This window comes from Canis aureus, chromosome 5 (genome assembly GCF_053574225.1).
Source record: "Canis aureus isolate CA01 chromosome 5, VMU_Caureus_v.1.0, whole genome shotgun sequence".
In the NCBI taxonomy this organism is placed as follows: Eukaryota; Metazoa; Chordata; class Mammalia; order Carnivora; family Canidae; genus Canis; species Canis aureus.
The window spans coordinates 33,497,048-33,517,669 of NC_135615.1; the positions used below are offsets into that span (position 1 = coordinate 33,497,048).

General features: G+C 41.5%; 1 long non-coding RNA gene across 1 annotated transcript in view; it reads right to left on the reverse strand.

The window, feature by feature from the left end:
- The window catches only part of LOC144313925 (uncharacterized), a 32,284-nt gene that overhangs the window by 10,960 nt on the left and 702 nt on the right, over nucleotides 1-20,622 (reverse strand). The window contains exon 2 of the long non-coding RNA XR_013379573.1: nucleotides 4,750-4,992. This is a non-coding gene — a long non-coding RNA (uncharacterized LOC144313925). The remainder of the gene's footprint in view (nucleotides 1-4,749; nucleotides 4,993-20,622) is intronic.

Sequence of the window (20,622 nt, forward strand, 5' to 3'; positions counted from 1 at the left end):
ATCTAATAAGTGGTGAAGGCATTTCAGATGTCGTGCTCTGATCATTTTGGCAGGTAAACTGGATCCTAGGTAACACAAATTATCCAAACTTAGTGATAATCCAAACTTAGATGGTGATATAATGGCACTAAGGGATTATTTTAGAAAAACTTAAGATATCTTTGTGGTTGGTGATCCCTGGGTGGCTCTGCTGTTTAGCACCTGCCTTCAGCCCAGGGCGAGATCCTGGAGTCCTGGGATCGAGTCCCACATTGGGCTCCCTGCATGGAGCCTGCTTCTCTCTCTGCCTGTGTCTTTGCCTCTGTGTGTGTGTATGTGTGTGTGCGTCTCATGAATAAATAAATAAAATCTTTTTAAAAAAGATATCTTTGTGGCTAGAAAACCAATGGATAACACTGAGTCCATGCCAACCACCGCTGTGGTGTGAGAGTCACTGTTATTTTGAACAATCACTTATTACCTATTTTTAAATTACTTAGATAGACATTACAATTCTTTTTTTTTTAAGATTTTATTTATTTATTCATGAGAGACACAGAGAGAGAGAGAGGCAGAGACACTGGCAGAGGGAGAAGCAGGCTCCATGCAGGGAGCCCGACGTGGGACTCGATCCCGGGTCTCCAGGATCATGCCCTGGACCAAAGGTGACGCTAAACCGCTGAGCCACCGGGGCTGCCTGACATTACAATTCTAATCAACAGATTTCTCTGGAAGATATTCAGTGAGTGGATGTTTAATGCAAATGTCCTTTGGGTTGTAGAAAAGACAGTTTTACATGCAGGTAAAGGCAAAAGCATAGTTACAGGTGGGTGATTACCTTGATTTTGAGACAGGCAGTGAAGGTAGAAAGAAAAGGTAGATGTGCCTCACACTGCAGAGAAAGCATTGATAGCAAAGAGTTCATGACTGGATTTGGGGCATCAAAGAGCGTGAAGTCATGGGTTACCTCAGAGTTGAAACCTGATACCAGCAGTATGATGATAGAAATAAGGAAAATTTGGTGAAAAGCTTCATTGGAAGACATAAAGATGAGATTAATATTAGATATATTGAATTTTCTTTGTTCAGGGAAGGAATCATTTATCAAAGCCCAAATCTCATTGATTGTAATTTAAGAAAATCAAACCGGAGTAGATCTCGCCCTCTTCCTCTTTCTGTCAATAAATGTTGGAATGAAGATAACCGATTCTTTGCAAAATAACTGAGGTGCCACAATGTCCTCTAATAAATAAATCATTCCATTGTTCCAAATGCATCGTGGAGGGATGTGTGAGATAAAGGCGCTCGCGTGAAATCGGCTTTCAATGAGACAAGGTGCTTTATTGTGAGATCTCTCCCGCTTACCTTTCTCCATTGAGAGGACTTAGCACATCAAGGCGGCAGGCTTCCTCCTCTCACATTTTGAGAGAGAGGTACCCAGACACACGGTTAAATCTGCTGCTCTGGGAATAAAGTGAACCACTGCAACATGAAACACGTTCAGGAAAAATGCGATGGGAGGAGTTACCGATGAACCCGCAGCGGTAATTAATGGAACACTTATGCCCATTGTAGTTACGAGGTTGGCCTAAGTCCAGTAGGACAAGGAAGTCAAGTCTCCTAATTAGCTATGATTAAAGAGCAGATAGAAAGTTAAAATACACCAGGACACACGGTAAAAGATGAACCACTCAGAAAATTTTGAAAATGGCTGACGTTAGGTCTAAATACCTTTCTCGAGATTTTAAGGTTGTTCGGGCACATAGACCGAACATTATCATAGAGGACGGTAATTAAACATCTACTCTGCTTGTCCTTTAGTATTTCATATCTGGTGTCATCTGATATTGGGACACACACAGAGAATAAGCCATCTCCAACCAAATTTATGAATGAATGTGTGCTCTGAGCCACATTAGTGATATGATGTGTAAACACCCACCTGTAGGTTTTACTGCAACAAAGCTCTGTATACGACATTACGTCATATTTTCACATCATTTCAGGTATGTGACATTTGTAAGTCTGAGGCACTTAAAGTCCAGAGATTGTTGTATCAGTGATATATCATTGAATGCAACCTCATAAAGCTGAACTTAAACCATCTCCAGGTACTGAGATGATAAAAGTATCATCCCATTTAATATTACAATACATAAAACACATTTATTTGAGAGCCATAAATGTTATAACTTAAGACATTAATAATTATTTTTATTGACTCTGTAATAATTAAACACAGATGTTTCTGTTTATTATGGTCTTCGTATATCATATGACCATTAATTTCAGACAAGAATGTGGAATTTGGATGTTTGTTAGCCAAGTTGAAAGCTGGTGGTCCCTCTGTAAGCTCACACTCAGGGGCTTTCTTTTCTGAAGGGAGAGAGAATGTTTTGTCAAGGAAAAGCAATAGAGGAGGAATGTCTGGGGGAAGGCCTGGAGAGCGCAGAGCTAAGGACAAGAGCCTTCCAGTTAGTTTGTGAAGTGTATATATGGATAGTGTGAACCAGATACATTTTTAAAAGTCTGACATGCTCCCCCCCAAAAAAGCATTTAGATTTTAAGTGTTTTCAAGATGGATGTCAATTATTTGTGTAAACACAAAAGCCATAAGTGGTATGAGATGAAATCTTTCTAAGATTGGATTATAATAATAATTGTTGTGATTATTTTTAAATTGTGATGACTATTACATTTGTCTGTATCTATCAAATAGTTCTCTGAGATTTGATTGGGGTTGCGCTGAATCCATAGACCTCTGCAAGCTCGAGTTGGGCTCCCCGCCCCATTCTGTTAGCCCACAGATCCACTCGACCACAAGCTCCATGGAGTGTAGACAGTAGTCTAGGGATGAAGCCCACTCTGGAGTCAGGTCTTGGACAGATGGAGACCAGAGAGGCAAGACCAAGACAAGGGATCTTCCGGGAAGACGGGGTGGTGAGAAAGGACAGATGAAAAAGCTTCTATTCAGGCGCCTTCAGGGCACACCATCAACTATAATCCACCTGGTGTGGTGTTACTCAACACAGCAGCCAGCCCACCCGAGCCCCGCTACTTCCAAGCCTAGCCCACCATTGCCCTGCTCCAAAGGACTTGACAGCACTCATGTCAGAACCTAGGGCCCTCCGGCCTACCTTAAACGTAGCCTACACAAAGCCCTGCCACGGAGAATTTCAGAACCCTGGCTCCAAGAGCAAGTCCTCATCACACTCTGGAGCCAAAGGGAGGAACCAAGGCAGGCGTTTCTAAGACGACTACACCGGAAGAGATCCACATGTGTTCATCATGACCCTCCCAGCATGAGGAAACGCCGAACATGCTAGCATGGGTGGGAACACAAGACCCCCGTCCCCAAAGACTTGACCTCCCCATTTCTGGTGGTTCAAAGTTTCAAAAACCAACCTTTATGACTGGAGTGCATAAACCACGGCGACCAGGGCCACAGGATTACTAGTTAAGCTTTATGATCTGACCAGCTGTTTGCAAGAGCAAAGTCACGTCAAGGTACCAAATTCCTCTGAGGGCAAGTACACCTGCTCCCATCTTATATAGGACAGTGGGGTTTAAAGAAGGTAAGTCACATTTCAAATTGACAGGTCTAAGAGCTGAAACTATTTCTCTCCTGATTTCCCACGTTGTTAGCTAACGCAAAGCACTGTCTACCCCAGGAAAGTGCCTTACCATCATTTTCAGTTTTCCCCTATGACAAAAAAATTTCATTTCTCACAAAAAACCTGATTTTATTTCTCCCTAAAACTATGAAGGCAAAAAATATTTCATAGATTCTGGTTCCTTTCTCACCTCTTCTGTCTTCCAGCACAAGGCTTCTCTCTCTTCTCTTCGCTCACCTCTCACTTGGGCTTAGTAGAGTTAAGGACCCTCAGGATCAATTGCTTTTGTAATGGGAAAAATTAAAACCCAGTATTGGAAGCCACAGGCTACAGGAGGGTCAAAGTAGCTCCTCCTATATTGCACTGTTCACCCTTCATCAAGCACCACCACCCCCCCCCCGACCCCGGGCCTGAGTGGGGGAAGAGGTGAACTCAGGCTTGACGCTGTTCTTGGGTCTGGTGTGAGTCCCACATACCAACAAGGAGGACACACAGAACACTGTACGGGGGAGAACGTGGAGGACAAACTCAATATTCAGAACCCACTCGGATCCCGATTCACTGAAAACAAGAATTAAAAAAAAAACAACCCTATATATATTTAAGACAATTAAAACATTTGAATATGGACAAGTTATTATATGACCTGACAGATTCTTTTTTTAAAAATCCTCTTCGGTATGATTATAGGGTTGTCCTACAACCTGACATGTACACGTCTCCTTTCTAATTAGAAACATGGGATGAAGTATCTGGAGGCTAAATGACATGTTGCCAAAATTTTATCTTAAGTACTCCAGCAATCGGGGGAGAAAAGGACAGAGAGGAAGGCAGGCGGGAGAATGAGAGGCGTGAGATCCCACCTACAGACGAGGTTGGGGAACGTGGGCGCGGGATGACATGCACATAGGGCTTCATTCTACTTGTGCTGCTGCGCCTGGGTCTGTCTGATGTAATACGAAATTTAAAAAAGAAACAGTTTATGGCATCAAATGAGCATCTCATAATGAGAGTCATTATGAGCAAACACCACTGACTTGCCACTCGGCTCTGAGCTGGGGCCCTGCGTGTCCCGTGGGGAGGACGGTTGCACTGAAACGGGCAGGTACGTGCCAAGGAGCAGTGCACGTCTCCCAGGATGGGTGAGTCAGCGTACCCCAACGGCGTGGCTCTGGCCTCCCTGTGGTGACAAGGCCAATCAGGGCTTCCAGGTGACAATGGCATGTGAGAGGGCAGTTCCATCTCGCTCAGAAGGCTGACCTTGGACATCTGCGGCTTTTGTGCCCCCTCAAGAGCTCTGCCGTGAGGGGGAGAAGGTGAGACCATTCGCAGGTGACACAGGGAGCAGTTATGCAAAGTGACGTGGGTGACAGGAGAGCGGGAGGGCTTCGGGCAGTACCTGCAGAAGGAGGAGAGGAGGGAGAGAATGATTTGGCATTGCTTTGCCCAAACAATGCAAAGCTGTTTTTCCAGGTCTAGCCATGGTCTCTCCAATGATGTGGACCTCTTTATATGCGCAAAGGGATGGCTCCGATCATTCATTGCTTCGATTTAAAAAAAAAAAAAAAAGTGCTGAATTTTGGTTCCCAAGGTGAGCCTGATTAATGCAAAACACAATTCAGGAGGTTCTGAGCCCTACCCTTCCTTTGGCATGATTTAGATGTAAAGCAGAGATGACTATTTCACAATCCACTGATAAAATTTTTCTAAGACCAAAAAGATGCTAGCCTGAATATGAAATTTGTCTCATTCTAGACTCTGAAGCTGCTCTACTTGTCTGTCTGTCTGGAAAAGAAGTAAGACTCCGGAGGAAGCTATAAATTAACAGGCCACACAAAGTTCTCTTTTAGGGAAGACGTTTTCATTTCCAGTCCAGCCGCCCGCCTATCTCACCAGACTGTTGCCTGAGGACTGTGTCTGGGGAGAGGTGTGTCAGCGAGACGGAAGTGCTGCCGCCAACATATTTCCCAAGGTCACGATGCACAATTCATAGCAGCTCAATGAGGTGTCATGTCAGTCCTTGGGATTTCAGATGCCACCACAACACGGCCTGGAAGTACAAAGCCATTCCTCTTGTCGTGTTTGGGCTGGTGTGGTGGCCGTGCAGGTACTAGGATACAAGCAGAGCCCTCTCGTTCTGTGAAAATGATGGGTGTGACGCATGCTGCCTTGGGAGGCGTGTACATGTTCATCCCCGAGTGGATCATCTTAGGCTCCACTCGTAATTAAACTTACGAATATGGTCTTGATTCATTCCTTGACCCAAATACCATGCCGCGGTGAAACTATGTGTCCTCATTTCCTCTGCTTTCCCCCTGTTTTTTTAACTTTTTGTTTTTAATTTTTTAATTAACCTTTTCATTTTGAAATATGTGCTAAAAAAAAAAAAGAAATATGTGTTATTTGCAGAAAAGTTGGGATGATACTACAGAGGAATGCCATACGCCACGCCTGATGTCCCTGTTACTAACATCTTAAATTGTATATTTGTCATAATTCGTGAGCTGGTATTAATACATCATTACTTACTGAAGTCCATGTTTTATTCAGATTTTCTCACCGTCACTTTCTAAAATTAACTGCATCACACTGGCAACCCACTTGCACATGGTCGTATCATGGTTTCCTAACACTTCACATGTATGATCAGATTTAATAATAGTAAATAAGACACGATCAATATTAGGAACCCCCCATATTTTTTGAATGAAGAAAGCGAAATTCAAAATTGACATAACACATAAAGTTAAATAATATGAAAGAGAACAATGGGGATTAAAGCAAGAATTCCTAACATTTTCTGGGGCGCCTGGGTGGTTCAGTTGGTTCAACATCTGCCTTTGGCTCAGGTCATTATCCCAAGGTCCTGGGATCGAGCCCCCACATTGGGCTCCCTGCTCAGTGCGGAGTTTCCTTCTTCCTCTCCTTCTGCCTCTGTCGCTCCCCTGCTTGTGTGCTCGCTCTCTCTCTCTCCCCCTCCCTCCCATCGAAAATAAATAAATAAATAAATAAATAAATAAATAAATAAATAAGTCTTTAAAACAAAGAATTTCTAACACTTCCTTATTTTATTTTATTTTTTATTTTTTTAACACTTCCTATTCTACTTGGAAGAGATTCTTTCCTCGCAAAGAAGATACCATTTTTGTGAGAAGTATGGCATATTTATAGTAAAGTCGTTCTTGACATAAGATCCATCCATTTATAGCCACAGAATTATTTTACACTATAGGAATTAAATAAATAGGGAGCTGAGAAATAATTCTATGCTATAAGAGCTCAGAAATGCTGAAACTGTTATACTAATATCACCCAATTATATTTCCTTCCTCCTAGTCACCTACTCCTTTCATCCCTATTGATTTTGTATACATTGTGCCTACACTAACCTATGCCCGTAATTATGGACTCAGTACCAAACAACAGAGAAATACTTATTTTTTTCCAGATTAAAGAATTCATTGCAAGCATGAAAACAAGAAACTTTGAACAACCTCAGAGAACGTGATGGTGATTATTTAGTGTTTAGAGGATCTCTATTTCCTCTTTCTATTTCTCCTTCTCCCATCTCCTCTTCTTCTCTGAATCCAGGTGCAGAAAGTATAGCAATTAATATTAACCTGAATTTGATTATTTGGCTCTTCAGCATTTCATTGGATTATGTTGACTTGGTAATTTGATTGCTCGGCAGATGTGAACTGTACTGATTGCATTAAAATATGTAAAGGAAATGAGGAAATATCACCAGACCACATGGTAGAGAGACTTGGTCCCCCGCTGCTGGGCACGTCCTCCAGGGAAAGAGATGGAGCGGTGAGTGGCGCGGCGGTGGCCCCTCAAAGCCTCTTCTCCGAGGAGCCGACTGTGAGACAGGGTAACACAGGACTTTGCAGCAAGGTGGTGAATTTGTAGGTGGAGTGAAATCCTCTAAAAATTCCCATGATCCTGTTAAAACTTAGCTCATGGCTGTCCTGCTAGAGGAAAGGATAGCCTTGCTGGCCCCTGGAGTGTGGGCATAGGGAGCGAAGCGAGCATGGGGCTCCCAAGCCACGGCGGCAGGGCCTGGAAGGACACGGTGGGGACCACGCAGACCGACGGCAAAGGCCAGGCTCTAGTCGGCAGAGCACGTCCCACCGGAGTGAGCAGAGCAGGGTGCTAAGGCTTCAGGCTAGCCAGCGTCAGGCTGAACCTTCTCAAATAGAACCTAGGCTCTGACCAGTCTCTCTGGCAGGGTCCTTCGGGGAGCCAGGGGATGGCAGGCAGGGGTGGCACGCTTATGCCGCCCAGGGCATTGATCCAGAAGCTGAGACAGACCTGAGCTGGCACATGTTGGCCTGATTTGCTGCCGCAAACATAGAAGATGTGGCTCGGCCCCAGTAGAGCCAGAGGAATGTCGTGAGTATAGGGACACTGACAGGCAAGCGCCCTTTGCCGGGTAAAATATAAGACATCTGGTCACCTTCATTTTTGAGCTAGACAATGAATAGGTTTTTAAAGTGTGAGCATGTTCCCTGTGTGCCCTTCTATTTTTACTTGAAAAATCTGACAATCCCAGATGAATATCTCCTACGGTTTCCAAGGTTCACCATCGAGAACCCCAGAGGAACATTTGGGGGGCCGAGTTTCTCCGGAGGCCTCGCAGAGCAGCCCGAGGAGTACTTTCCAACAGGAAGGAGGACTTTACCCGTGGGCTCCCCACACCCCGCCTGCCTCACTTGGCTCTCAACCTGATTGCGTTTCTGACATCCACCCCTCATCTCATGTTGCTTTACTTAGAACCCTTTATTTTGTTGCTTATACAGTATTTGTCGGATTTGGGGCAACATTAAAGCCGCTGCCACCTAAATTTGCGGGTAATCATTCAATGTGATGTACTTCCATAGATTTACTTTGCAAATGCTCGGATATATGTCAACGCCTTATCTGTGGGGCTTTGAAAATTAGTTTTACAATACATTCACAAAAATTTAGATTAGAGGAAGCCTCCACGAGCCATGCTGAATAATTCAGAGAACAGTGACTTGACGCTCATTTATTAAATATGAAAAACACGGCATTTGTGCAGTGCTTTAAAGCTCTGGCGTCTATCAATGACAATTTCCATCTATTCTGAAATAAAATGCACAATCTGCCACTGATATTATGTTTTCCCGGATAACTCAGACATCATTCTTGCAGAGGTAATAAATTACAGTATCTTCTTCCTGAAACACGACAGTCAATTAGCCATTATCTGCCATCCAAACAGTCAACTCACTCCTGAGAGGATTTCGAGATGAATCCTGTCATTCAGCCCATAAGCAAATTGATAAAGATTTTTCTCCCCATTGTAACAGAATCTGTGAATAGTCTGACTTGGTTTCTCGGTAAGTGTACAGTCACCTGCATTGGGAATCCATCACACGTCCGCGTGGCCTGAGACACTCTGCACACGGAGCTGCGGGCCCTGGGAATGCGGCTGGTCTGAACTGAGGCAGATGGAAGTGGAGACACACGCACCGGAGTTTTGACTTCGGATGAAAACAAAAAACACTGTATATTATTTTATATTAATTGCATCTTGGATCCATTTCTGTATATATGTATATTGGTATATGAAAGATACTGTTAAAATTCCGCCTTTTTTTTTTTCACTTCTTGATGTGATCACTAGAAAACTTTGTCAATGCACCTCACTTTGTGTTTCTGTGGGTAATGCTGCATCAGACAGTAAGCTTCCTGGGGGTGAAAACTGGGTTGCATCATCACGGTTTATACTCCTATAGACGGTTCTTTGAACAGCAGGCCATTTCCACAGTCTACCTTCTTACTTTGCTGCAAAAATCACTGAAATTGGGCTTCTGTTTTCACCCATCACATTGCACCATCCCCAAAATGATTCTTCATTATTATTCACGTTGTTTTATAATATACAACCCCCACTTCTCACTTCACAGACTTTTACACTTGACTGAGCATTGCTGCACACACTCCTTGAACGCTCGCCCTTTGCAGGGTCTGTGCCACTAGACTCTGTGGATCGTTTGTTCTCTGCTAACGTCCCTATTGAGCCTCTGTGGGTTCATCAGCATCCCTGCCCTCAGCAGTGTTGGCTGTTTTTCCTGTAGATAATATTTTCTCCTGTTGTGATTTTATTCAATCGGGTGGTTTAACTATCACCGACAGACTGGTCTGTTTATGTGTGTGTGTGTGCACATGCATGTGTAAATTATATAAAAATCTATTTCGTTTTGGTGTCCCGGGGAAGGGTGATTCACCCTGTGTGTGGGCGCGAAGACCAAACCCGGCCTGTGAGCGAGCTCCACGGTGAACTGTTGCACATGAGGGAGGGACTCCAAGGCCTCTGCTACGTGGCTTACAATCACGAGGACCTATTTGTGTTTACAGACCTGTGAGTCAACTGATGTTTGGCTGCTGTAGGTCGGGCTCGGCTGGAAGCTGCAGGCCCCACGTCTGCTGGCCTTGTCTCCAAATTATGCATTTGATTCCAGTTCCTTAGTTTCTGGGAGGGTCCCAGGAGGATGGGGCTGGGGCTCAGAGGACACGTTCTTCTCTGTGGCTGGTCACCAGAGAGCAAGAGCCAAACTATGCAGGCGATCGAGGGAGTCTGCTGTAGCATCACATCCAAACTCAGCACCAGTGAGGTGGCAAGGTGGCTTCACCCAAGGTGGGAATGTTACCTTACAGTGAACCAGCATTTTATGATTTTTAAACATGTCCTGAGATGTTTCTTTTATTTTCAAGTATTACTGCCATTATTGTATTACTCGGGAAAAGCACAGTATGAGAAGTGACTTCAAAATCTCAGTGGCTCACAAAACCATGTGTTTTATTCTTCACACTAATGTGCTTGTGAGTCAGTTATGACTCTGCTCATAACAACCTCATTTTGTGACCCTCTCTGAGGGAGCGGCCCCCATAAGTAACGCCGCCAGTCTTACAGCAAAGAGGAAAGAGAAACATGGTGAATCTCAAATTGGCTCATAAAGCTTTTCCTTGAAAATGACACACATTACTTCTATCAACATTTCATTACCCAGAGCACAAGCCATGCTGCTTCTAAACTCAACAGGGCAGGGATGTATAATCACCCACAAGGAAATGAAGTAAATAATTGTGAACAATGCAGTCTGCCATACTTCCTTGAATTCAAGCATGGATCATATTTGCAAACTTTATTATTCTTTCTGATTGTGACACCATAGGAATACAGTGAATATTGTCCCTGAATTTAAGAATGTTCAAAAAATAATAATCTGTGGCTTTGTGGAGCTAAATTTCCAGAAAAGTCAGGCACGTTTGTTGGACTGATCTGCTATGTACAATTCCATAAACTGGATTTTTTTTAAGAGCACAATTTGTGAACAAACCAAATGGCCACAGGACTAAAGATCCAAAAGACACAATAAGGTCAGAGGTGTATTTGGCGTTATTTTCCTATCAGGAATTGGCCAGTTATAGAAGTGTAGAATGAAAATCTAAAAGGCTGAAAATCTAAAAGATTGAGATTATTCTGCAGAATGGACTTTCTTCCCAAAATCTGGTTGTGTGTTGAGACGTATGAGGCACACACACTCAGAGAAGGTTTATTACCCACGTAGTGAGGTTGTTTGGGAAGGTTCCCTCGCCAGGGGCTCATTACATCATACTGTGGTTTGGGGGAGGGATGGGGTGAAGTCTCTTGTGCTCATGGCCTGGGTCATGTGTGCTTTAAAATTCTGGCCAGTGTCAGAAGTGGGGACACTAGAGTATTAGCTTGCACAGATGTAGAACAGAAGTGAACAGGAGTGGAGGGGCTGTAGGAGTCAACAGTCAAATATCAGAAATGAAATCAGACTTGTTACAACAGCTTTTAGGTGGGACGTTAGAGTTCAGAATTTCCAAGAGTAGAGGACCTGGTAAATGTGCTAGGAGTTGGGTTGCACACCCAACAGGGCACACACCATGTGAGCAGAATAGGCAAGTCCCATAGACACTGAAATATGGCATTGCAACATCTGCACATCTATTTGAAACAAGACGCTACAGGACACTTAGAGTCCAGAGCATAATTGCCTTAAGGAAAGAAAAGTAAACACATAATTTCTGGGGGAAAATAATCTCACTCACCATTTCAAATTACATCTATACTTATTCATAAACAATATCTGATATGCAATCACAAAGAAGTAGACATGTAGCAATGCTCTATGTTAGATTTGAGGAAGAATAAAGGTAAACCATTGTTAGCTGTGTCTTAGTCAGCGCTGGCTGCCACTACACAATGCCACAGGCCAATGGTTTAACCAATGGAAATTCATTTCTCCCAGTTCTGGAGGATGGATATGCTAGATCAAGTTTTTAGCTGATTAGTTGCTGGGTAAGAGCCCACTTCTTGGCTTATAGTTGGGCACCTTCTAACTGTGCCCTCACATGGTGGGGAGGGAGAGGGAGAGAGAGAGGGTATGAGCTTTTTACTGTCTTTGGTGTCCTAAAAGGACACAAATCCTATGGGTTAAGGGGCCCCACTCTCTTGGCTTTATCTACCCTAGATTAATTAAGGCCCTCTGTCCAATTACAGTCACATTAAGACAGGGGCTTCACAAGACATAAAATCTGGGAGGAAACAAACATTCAGGCAATAATCTATACAGTAAGACCAATAGGAGGTCAATGTAATGGTATTATCAAAAGTGAATTTTAAAATGATTAAGATTAATATGCTTAAAAATAGAACTCAAGACTAAAGAACAAATGACCCAACTTAAAAATCAGGAAAAGACCCCCTAGACATTGCTCTAAGGAAGATATATAAATGGTCAATAAGTACATAAATAGATGTTTAGCATCACTAGGGAGGTGGACACAAAAACCACAATGAGATACCCCGGCACACCTATTAGCATGGATGCTATCAAAGAGCACACAAATGAACAAAACAAAAACAAACAAGTGTTGATGAGGATGTAGAGAAATTGGAACCCAGCATTGCTGGTAGGAAGGTAAAACTGGTGCAGCCACTATGGAAAATAGTATATGCTGTTCTTCAAAATACTAAAAGTAGAATTAGCATATGATCCAGCAATTATGCTTCTAGTTACATAGCCAGAGAATTGAAAGTGGGGCATGAAGAGATATTCGCACACCCTTGTTCTTAGCAGCATTATTCCCAATAGTCAGAAGGTGGAAGTGATCCCAGTGGATGAATGGATAAACAAAATGTGGTCTGTCCACACGATGGAATATTATTTAGTCCTGAAAATGAAGGAAATTTTGATATAAGCTACAACACAGATGAATCCTAAAGAATTTGCTGAGTAAAATAAGCCAGTCACAAAAGAACAAGAACTATCCGGTTTCACTTATCTATAGCATTTAGGGCAGTCAAAGCCATACAAATAGAAAATAGCTGGTGGGTACAAGAGGCTGGGGTGCTGGGAGGTGGCACTGGGGAGTTGCTGTTTAGTGGATGTGGGGTTAGTTTTGGGATGATGACAAACTCTGCAGGTAGATGCTGGTAGTAGTTGGGAAGCAGTGTGAATGTTCTTAACGCCACTGAACCATCCATTCAAAGGTGTTCAACTTGTAACTTTTACAGTTTACATGTTATACCACAACTGAAAATAAATTAAAATAAAAATAATAATTTTTTATGGATGATTTCTGCAGAGAACTGAAAGTGACATGAAAGAATACTAAAAAAACCCAGAGTTTAAGGACACGATAACGGTAATTACAATGATGAGTGAATTTAATAGACTATTAAAGACAGCTGGAGCTAGAGCTGACAAACACTTTACGCCTGAAGCACAGAGAGAGAAGTCAGAAACTAAGAAAATGAAATAGGATATTTAATCCAACTCGTTTGTAAAAGCCATAGTCTCCATAAAACTGATTCAAGACTCCAAGCCACAGATTTGAAAACCTCTACAAACTCGAAATAGGGGAATAAAAAGGAAACCATCCAGGTTTATCCTCATAAAAAAGTGCTGTAAACCAAACACAGAAAAAGTCTTACAAATATCCAGACCAAAAAAAGTCATTAACTTCCAAAGAATATTGTAATGACATCTGACATCTCAACAGTAGCAATAAAAGCCAGAAGACAATGGGATGGCATTTTCAACATGTTGACAAAAATTATGCCAACATATAATTCTATCATAAGAAAAATACCTTCTTCAAAATGAATGCAAAATAAAGATATTTTGGGGCAAGCAAAAACTAAGATACTGGTTTATGAGCAGACACACAGACATTTGAGAATAATCTTCAAATAGGAAGAAAATAATCTAGCACAGAAAGAAGGTGAAAATTATCAGTAGAAAGAGTCAATAAATAGGCAAATCTAAACAAACACTGATTGTATGAAATAGTAAAAAAAAAAAATGCCTTGTGAGACTGAAACTATATAGAAAATCTAAATACTTACAAAATTTCACAGATCAGTTTTGCTAACCTTCACACTAATTTAGGGTTAGTCACGTTTCTAAAAGACCAGATAATTCACAAGCTAGAAGAGTAGAAAATTAAATTAGAAAACATTAGGATAATTCAATTAAAAAAGACAAAGGAAATTGAATAATTGAAGAGGTAACTAGAATAACTGTTAAAATTAAGGCAGAGACTGAAAGTTGGGTATAGAACAAAACACAGCTGCCTATGAGAGACATACCATTATCTACTGAAACAAAAAGTTGAAATTACTAGTATGAAAAAAGTTATATCTTGCCACCACTCTCCAAAAAATAAAAATATTTAATTATACAAATATCAAAGTCAACTTCCCTAAGAAAAGACACAGTATGAGAAAGAGGAGAATATTTTAAGGCAAAATTATAATCTCCCAAATAAAACTTTTGCCTCTTTAAAAATAGCTTTACTATTGCCATTAAAATTCGTCTGCAACAGACTAATCTACAAGTGGTACCTAGTGGTATATAAAGGGCTAATAGTGCAAAGAGACAAAATTCAGAATGGATGTTAAATGTCTGAACTACATGATGAACTAGCTTTATCTCACTGAGCATGAAAAACACTGCACCTATCAACCCCCAAGTATGCATTTTTCTCAAAGACACAAGAGATATTTACTGATATTTACTGTGCCCCATAGACTGGGGCACATAGTGAGTCTCAACAATTATCGAATGACTCACCTCATACAGATGATAGTTTCTACATGCAGTAAAATTAAACTGTATAGTGGTAATAAAAACATTTTTAGAGGGGGCACGAGGGGCAGAGAGAGAGACAGAATCTTAAACAGACTCCCTGATGAATGCAGAGCTGGACGTGGGCCTCAATCTCACAATCCTGCGATCATGATCTGAGCCGAAATCTAGTTGGATGCCTAACCCACTGAGCTACCCAGGGGCCCCAAAAAACATTTTAGATTCCACATGTACTTGAAGATTAAGAAGTACTTTTCTGGATAACTTACGGGTCAAAGTATAAGTCATTGTGTACCAGAGTGAATCAGAATCTATTTTGAACTAAATGAAGGTAAAAAAAAAAAAAATATATATATATATATATATATATATATATATATATGACATTGATGCCTCTCAATTTGAGCTTTAGAGAAAATATAAGTACATCTATTAAAAAAGACGGGCTTGTAAACAGGTATGTCAGCATTGACCTCAAGAAGCTGTAAAGAGCACAGCAAATTAAACCCAATGCAATTACTCTATTTACAGAAGAAACAAACTCAAATTTTCACCCAAATAATGCAAAAAAAAAAGAAAAAAAGAAAATGAAACACTAATTTGTGATAAAAATCACATTTAACATTTGTTGTGTGTGTATATATATATATATATATATAGCAGCTACCATAATAGTTAACAGTGAGAGACCAACAAATTCAACAAATTCCCTCTGAGATTAGAAACAGGACAAAGATGGATTGAATTGATTCACCAATTCAAGAAATCATTGTTCTAGAGGTCTTAGTCTGTGTAACAAGACACGGAGAAGATAGCAAACAAATATAGATTATAAAGGATTAAAGAAAACCAACATTAATCATAGATGTCATGTTTATTTTTGGAGGAAATCCAAGTGTGCCTCCAAAGAAGCAATTAGAATTACACAAATTTACCAATAATATGGAATATAGATTATATATATATATATATATATATTTTAAAGGAGTTTTATTTTATAAATGCCAGCATGAAACAATCAAACAACAATCTTTGGAAAGAAAAAAAAAACTGCCATTTACAATGGCACCCAAAGCTCAACAGGGCTTATGAGTAAATCTAATAAAAGATATGTAAGAATCTACTGAAACTAAAATTGTTAAGACAAATGAAGACGTACTTTAAATAAAAAAAACTAATATCCTATGTGCATATTTTGAAAGGCTTAAAGTTGTAAAACAGCATCTAACAAAATTATGTGTAGATTTAATGAAAACTCAATCAATACCCAAGACAGTTGTTTTCTTTTTTTTCCCCCAGTGTGGTAATTGATGGACATACTGAAACATACATTTGGAAATGTAAAGGGCAAATATATCAAAGAAAAATTTTAAGAAAAATATGGTGAAGAACTTAAGTTGCCAGGTATCAAGACATTTCAAAGCCACATTCGTGAAAATGATGTGATTGTTAGCGTGAGGATAACCAGCTAGACCAACGGAATGGAAGGTGTAAGACCAAATATAACTAAGCAGCTAACCAAACAAGCAAACAAATAAAACACTAACATTTGATCTAAAACAATGTCTAGACCCAAAACAGTAGGGAAAGGGGGTTCTTTTCAGTAATTTGTGCTTGGCTAATCAGATAGATACCATACAGAGAAAGGAGGGGTGAAAAGAATCTTCACCACCACCTTACCTCATACTCCCAACTAATTCCAAATGAATTGTTGAGAAAACTGAGAAAGGTAAACATGACACTTTGCCTGTAAATGTCAAGATAGTGAATAAATATGGCTGTGCCATCCATAAGATCTCCATGGCAACTGCTCACCTACACCTTTGCAGGGAGAAAGCAGCATCCTTTAGGACGGGCGTGGCCAGATGTGGCCTACAGGCAACAACAGCAAAGGAGAATGGATTCATGACCTAGTTGGAAAGAAATATTCGTTGAATACAATGCAAAAAATTCAGCCTTAAGGGAGAAGATGAAAAGTACCGATTACATAGAAATTAAGAATTCTTCTGCATCTAATGATGGCACCAAGAGAAAAAAAATTGCCAGTCACTGGCTGGGAGAAACAACTGGAACCATAGTGGCCTGCTACTGAGAGTGCACATGTAAGATCACTCTGGAAAGCAGTTCATCATTGTCTGTGGAAGATGAACTTTCGTGTTCTATTGCTGTTTCTAGGTGTTTCCCACAGGATGTATGTTTATATACGCAGGTACTAAAATACATGTATTCATTCAGAACAACATCATCTTTAGTAGCGGTGTCCGTAAAACAACCTAAAATCCTTCCCATTCAGAATAAACAAGGGGAAACTATGGAATATTATGTTGAACTGAAAAGGAGTGTATGATGCCGTATGAACGTGGAAGAATGAAACATGGACGTGTTGATGTTGAGTGAAGGAAAGAATGAACAGAAAATACATCTGGTGTGATTTTAAAACAGCCCAAATAAATGAATTTTGGAAACAAGTTGGTGTGGTGATCAGGAGAGGAAATTGTCGGTGTCTGGTACGCTATTAATTGACCTGCATGGTGTTTTCACCCTATAACAGTTCATCTAGTTGTATTCCTTGATTTATGTACCTTCCTTTATTTATGTTAAATGTTTTCTTTTTTTAAGATGAATGAATATATATATATTCATATATTCATATATATTATGAATATATATATATATTCATATATATTCCCCCCCCCACCCAGTATTCCTCAGGTTAAAATATCTGACTATTTTAGCTCCAGGACCGTATTTACAATGCTCAGATCATAATCTCTAGAGCCAGAATTTCCAGGTTCAAATCCTCAACTGCTCTGCACTAACCTTGGGCAAGGTCATTGATACTTTTGTGCTTCATATTCCTCAGTTGAAATGAAAAAGCTAATGTCATGATTCCTGTTGAGAATTGCACATGATAATGTGTGGACCCCCACCGAGCAGGACACAGAGTAAGCACTAAACCTTGGTAGACTTTTCTGCATTTCAATTTACATTTTATTCTCATCAGATGTAAATCCTGAATGTATTTAACTGTTGTCAATTTTCGTGACCTTTCCATTACAGGAGCTTCAGCCAGTAGTCATTATCTAAATGTGGTAATTATTGAAACATTGACAATGAGAAATAACTGATGCCAGCTTGCTATTCCATAAGTTTTAATGCTAGCAAAGTATACATAAATATATGTATTTTAATGTTCAATTTTGAGTCTATAAATCCCTAGCATCAATGAGAGTAAAAAAAAAGCTAATGTTCTTTTGTCTTTTTTTGGTTCTGATTTAGTGTGGTAGCAGTAACTGATTCTGTTCAGCAAGCAGCACACGGGGGTGATGAGGTTTCAAGCAGCACATTGGCCTCCTCATAAGTTCTGTGTCCAACAAACGAGCCACCAGCTCTAGTGAGCAGCCAATTTTGCTTGGCAACTTGCAGAGTCTTCCCTTGGGTCACTCTGATCCTGTTCAGGAAAACCAGGAGAATATTCTCCCTCTTCTTGTTGGAAAAATTCAGTTTTATTGAACATAAGAAAAAAATACTTCCTTCTTTTTTGCCACTGGTGAGAACACAATCAACGGTGTTGGTGAACTAACTATATTTGTAGTGAAGTTACAAGGATAACGGGGCAGTTAAGCAAGCAATTGAGATTCTAGAGACTAATACTGATTTGCTACGACGCGCCACCCTGACTGCGCGACCTAGTTCGTGTCGAGTGTGCGCGACATCCTCTTAACAGTATTTTGTCGACCCAAAACGGAAGCAAACAAAGCAGCCAGCTATCGACAAATCAACGGAAGGGGACATGTTGTGTATTCCGGTTAGAGTGGAGGTGGTGCTGGTGGTGTGAAGAGTGACACATGTCTATGAGGCATGTCCCGTCAGGGCATCCAGCCCGTGCTTGGAAAATCAGTGCTAAGCAGGGATGCAGGGGTGAAAATAGGGAAAGCAAATGCGTCTTACTTTGCCATTTTACCTAGGATCAGCCGTGGCTTTGTGCCGAAGGCTTTTTAGAAAGATGTGAAGCATTAAAATGACTAATTATAAGCACACTTTACACCATTCCGTGAGGCCTTTATGATTACAAAAAAAGCAGCACACTTTCTAATTGCTGCTGAGGGGCCTGTGGTGTCTAATATTGTATTAAACCACGGTACCAGCATTTTAGTTACTTATGCAAAAACCACATCTGCAATTGATAGAAATATTTATCAGTGTGTTCACCAAAATGAAAAAGCACTGAAGCAAGTAATAGCATTTAAAACAAATATAGGAAAGTCCAAATGAAAATGAAGCATTTGAATAATTACACAGTGTGCAGCCCGGAATAAATGATATCAAAATCCACTTGTGTTTCAAATCAACAACACTGACACGTAACAGAATCTCGATGATACTGTACAACGAAAATTCAATCCGTAAAAACATCCTCGTAGAACATTTCAGGACAATGGGAAATCTGCAATTTTTCTTTCGCATAGAACAGTTGGATGCTGGAAATCATTATTTTTTTTTTCATTATTATCTCATGATTACAGGATAATAATGATTATCTATTATCTCATGTAACTCATGTGTTCTAGTTTAGGACTCCCGCATTGTGGAGACTGTAAGGAGTTTAGTGTAAGCTTGCATTTATTTCGGGAGCTTGTGACATCGGATGCATGAGCTGCTGCTGCCCTGTGCATCTGCAGTCCTGTCCAGGTGAGAGCGGGCCCCCGGAGGTGTGGGGCCTGCTTGCTCCTTCTTTTTCTTTTTTTTTTAAGTTTATATATATTTTTTTTCTTAAAGATTTATTTATTTATTTATTTATTTATTTATTTATTTATTTATTTATTTATGATAGACACAGAGAGAGAGAGAGGCAGAGACACAGGAGGAGGGAGAAGCAGGCTCCGTGCCGGGAGCCCAACATGGGACTCGATCCCGGGACTCCAGGCCACGTCCTGGACCAAAGGCAGGCGTCAAACCACTGAGCCACCCAGGGATCCCCCTGCCTCCTCCTTCTAAAGTGCGTGCAGCCACCCGGGTTAGCAACTTGCAGCATCCCGAACTCATCCCTTCCTCCCATCCTCGGTGAGCTCATCATCCTGAGACTGCGAGAGGCTTCCTCGTGCCTTTGTAGCTAGTGGTCAGAGGCACCGCGAAGGGGACGAGGGGGGGCAGCCAAGGGCCTCTGGAGGCCGTCTAGTGCACAAAATGAGCTTGCCCGTTGGTCTGAGTACTTGTGGGGTTGGGAAATCTGCTTTTGGGGGCTCATTCGTGTCCTCAAAGAAAGCCTTCTGCTTTCAGGGCTCCACGCAACCCTCCCGGCATCCTAACGGAGTCTGAATACGAGCGGCAGGTGTCAGGCAGGCCAGCTGGGCCAGGTAGGGCCCTGTCCAGAGGCCGCCCTCGGGGATGCGCCAGGCTCTCTGGGAGCGTCTGTAGGAGCGGAGGAAGCAGCTCAAGCCCCCAGGAAACTGGCAACTGCAGTGTGGACAGGCCTGAGACATGCTTCTGGAGGCCCGCCTGCTGGCAGGGTGGTGGCCCCCTGGGCTTCTCGGCTTATTGAGGTTTAACTGACAGAGAGAAATTGCTTTTCCTCTCGGGATATGAGGAGCTGCTTGATACACACGTGACATGATGTGTTCATGGCCCCACAGGGCTACTGTTGGGGTGCGTGTGCGGACAGTCCTTGGGGTCTATCTCCTGGTGGACGTCACGTGTGCAGTGTGGCCCAGGTAGCTATTGTCAGCGTGCTGCACCTGACCTCCCCCGAGCGCACTCGCCTTACAACTAGAAGTGTGTACCCCGTGACCAACATCCCCCATCTCCCCAGCCCCCAATCCCCAGCAGCCACCCCTGTACTCCGTGACCAAGAATTCAGCTTTTTTAGATTCCGCATG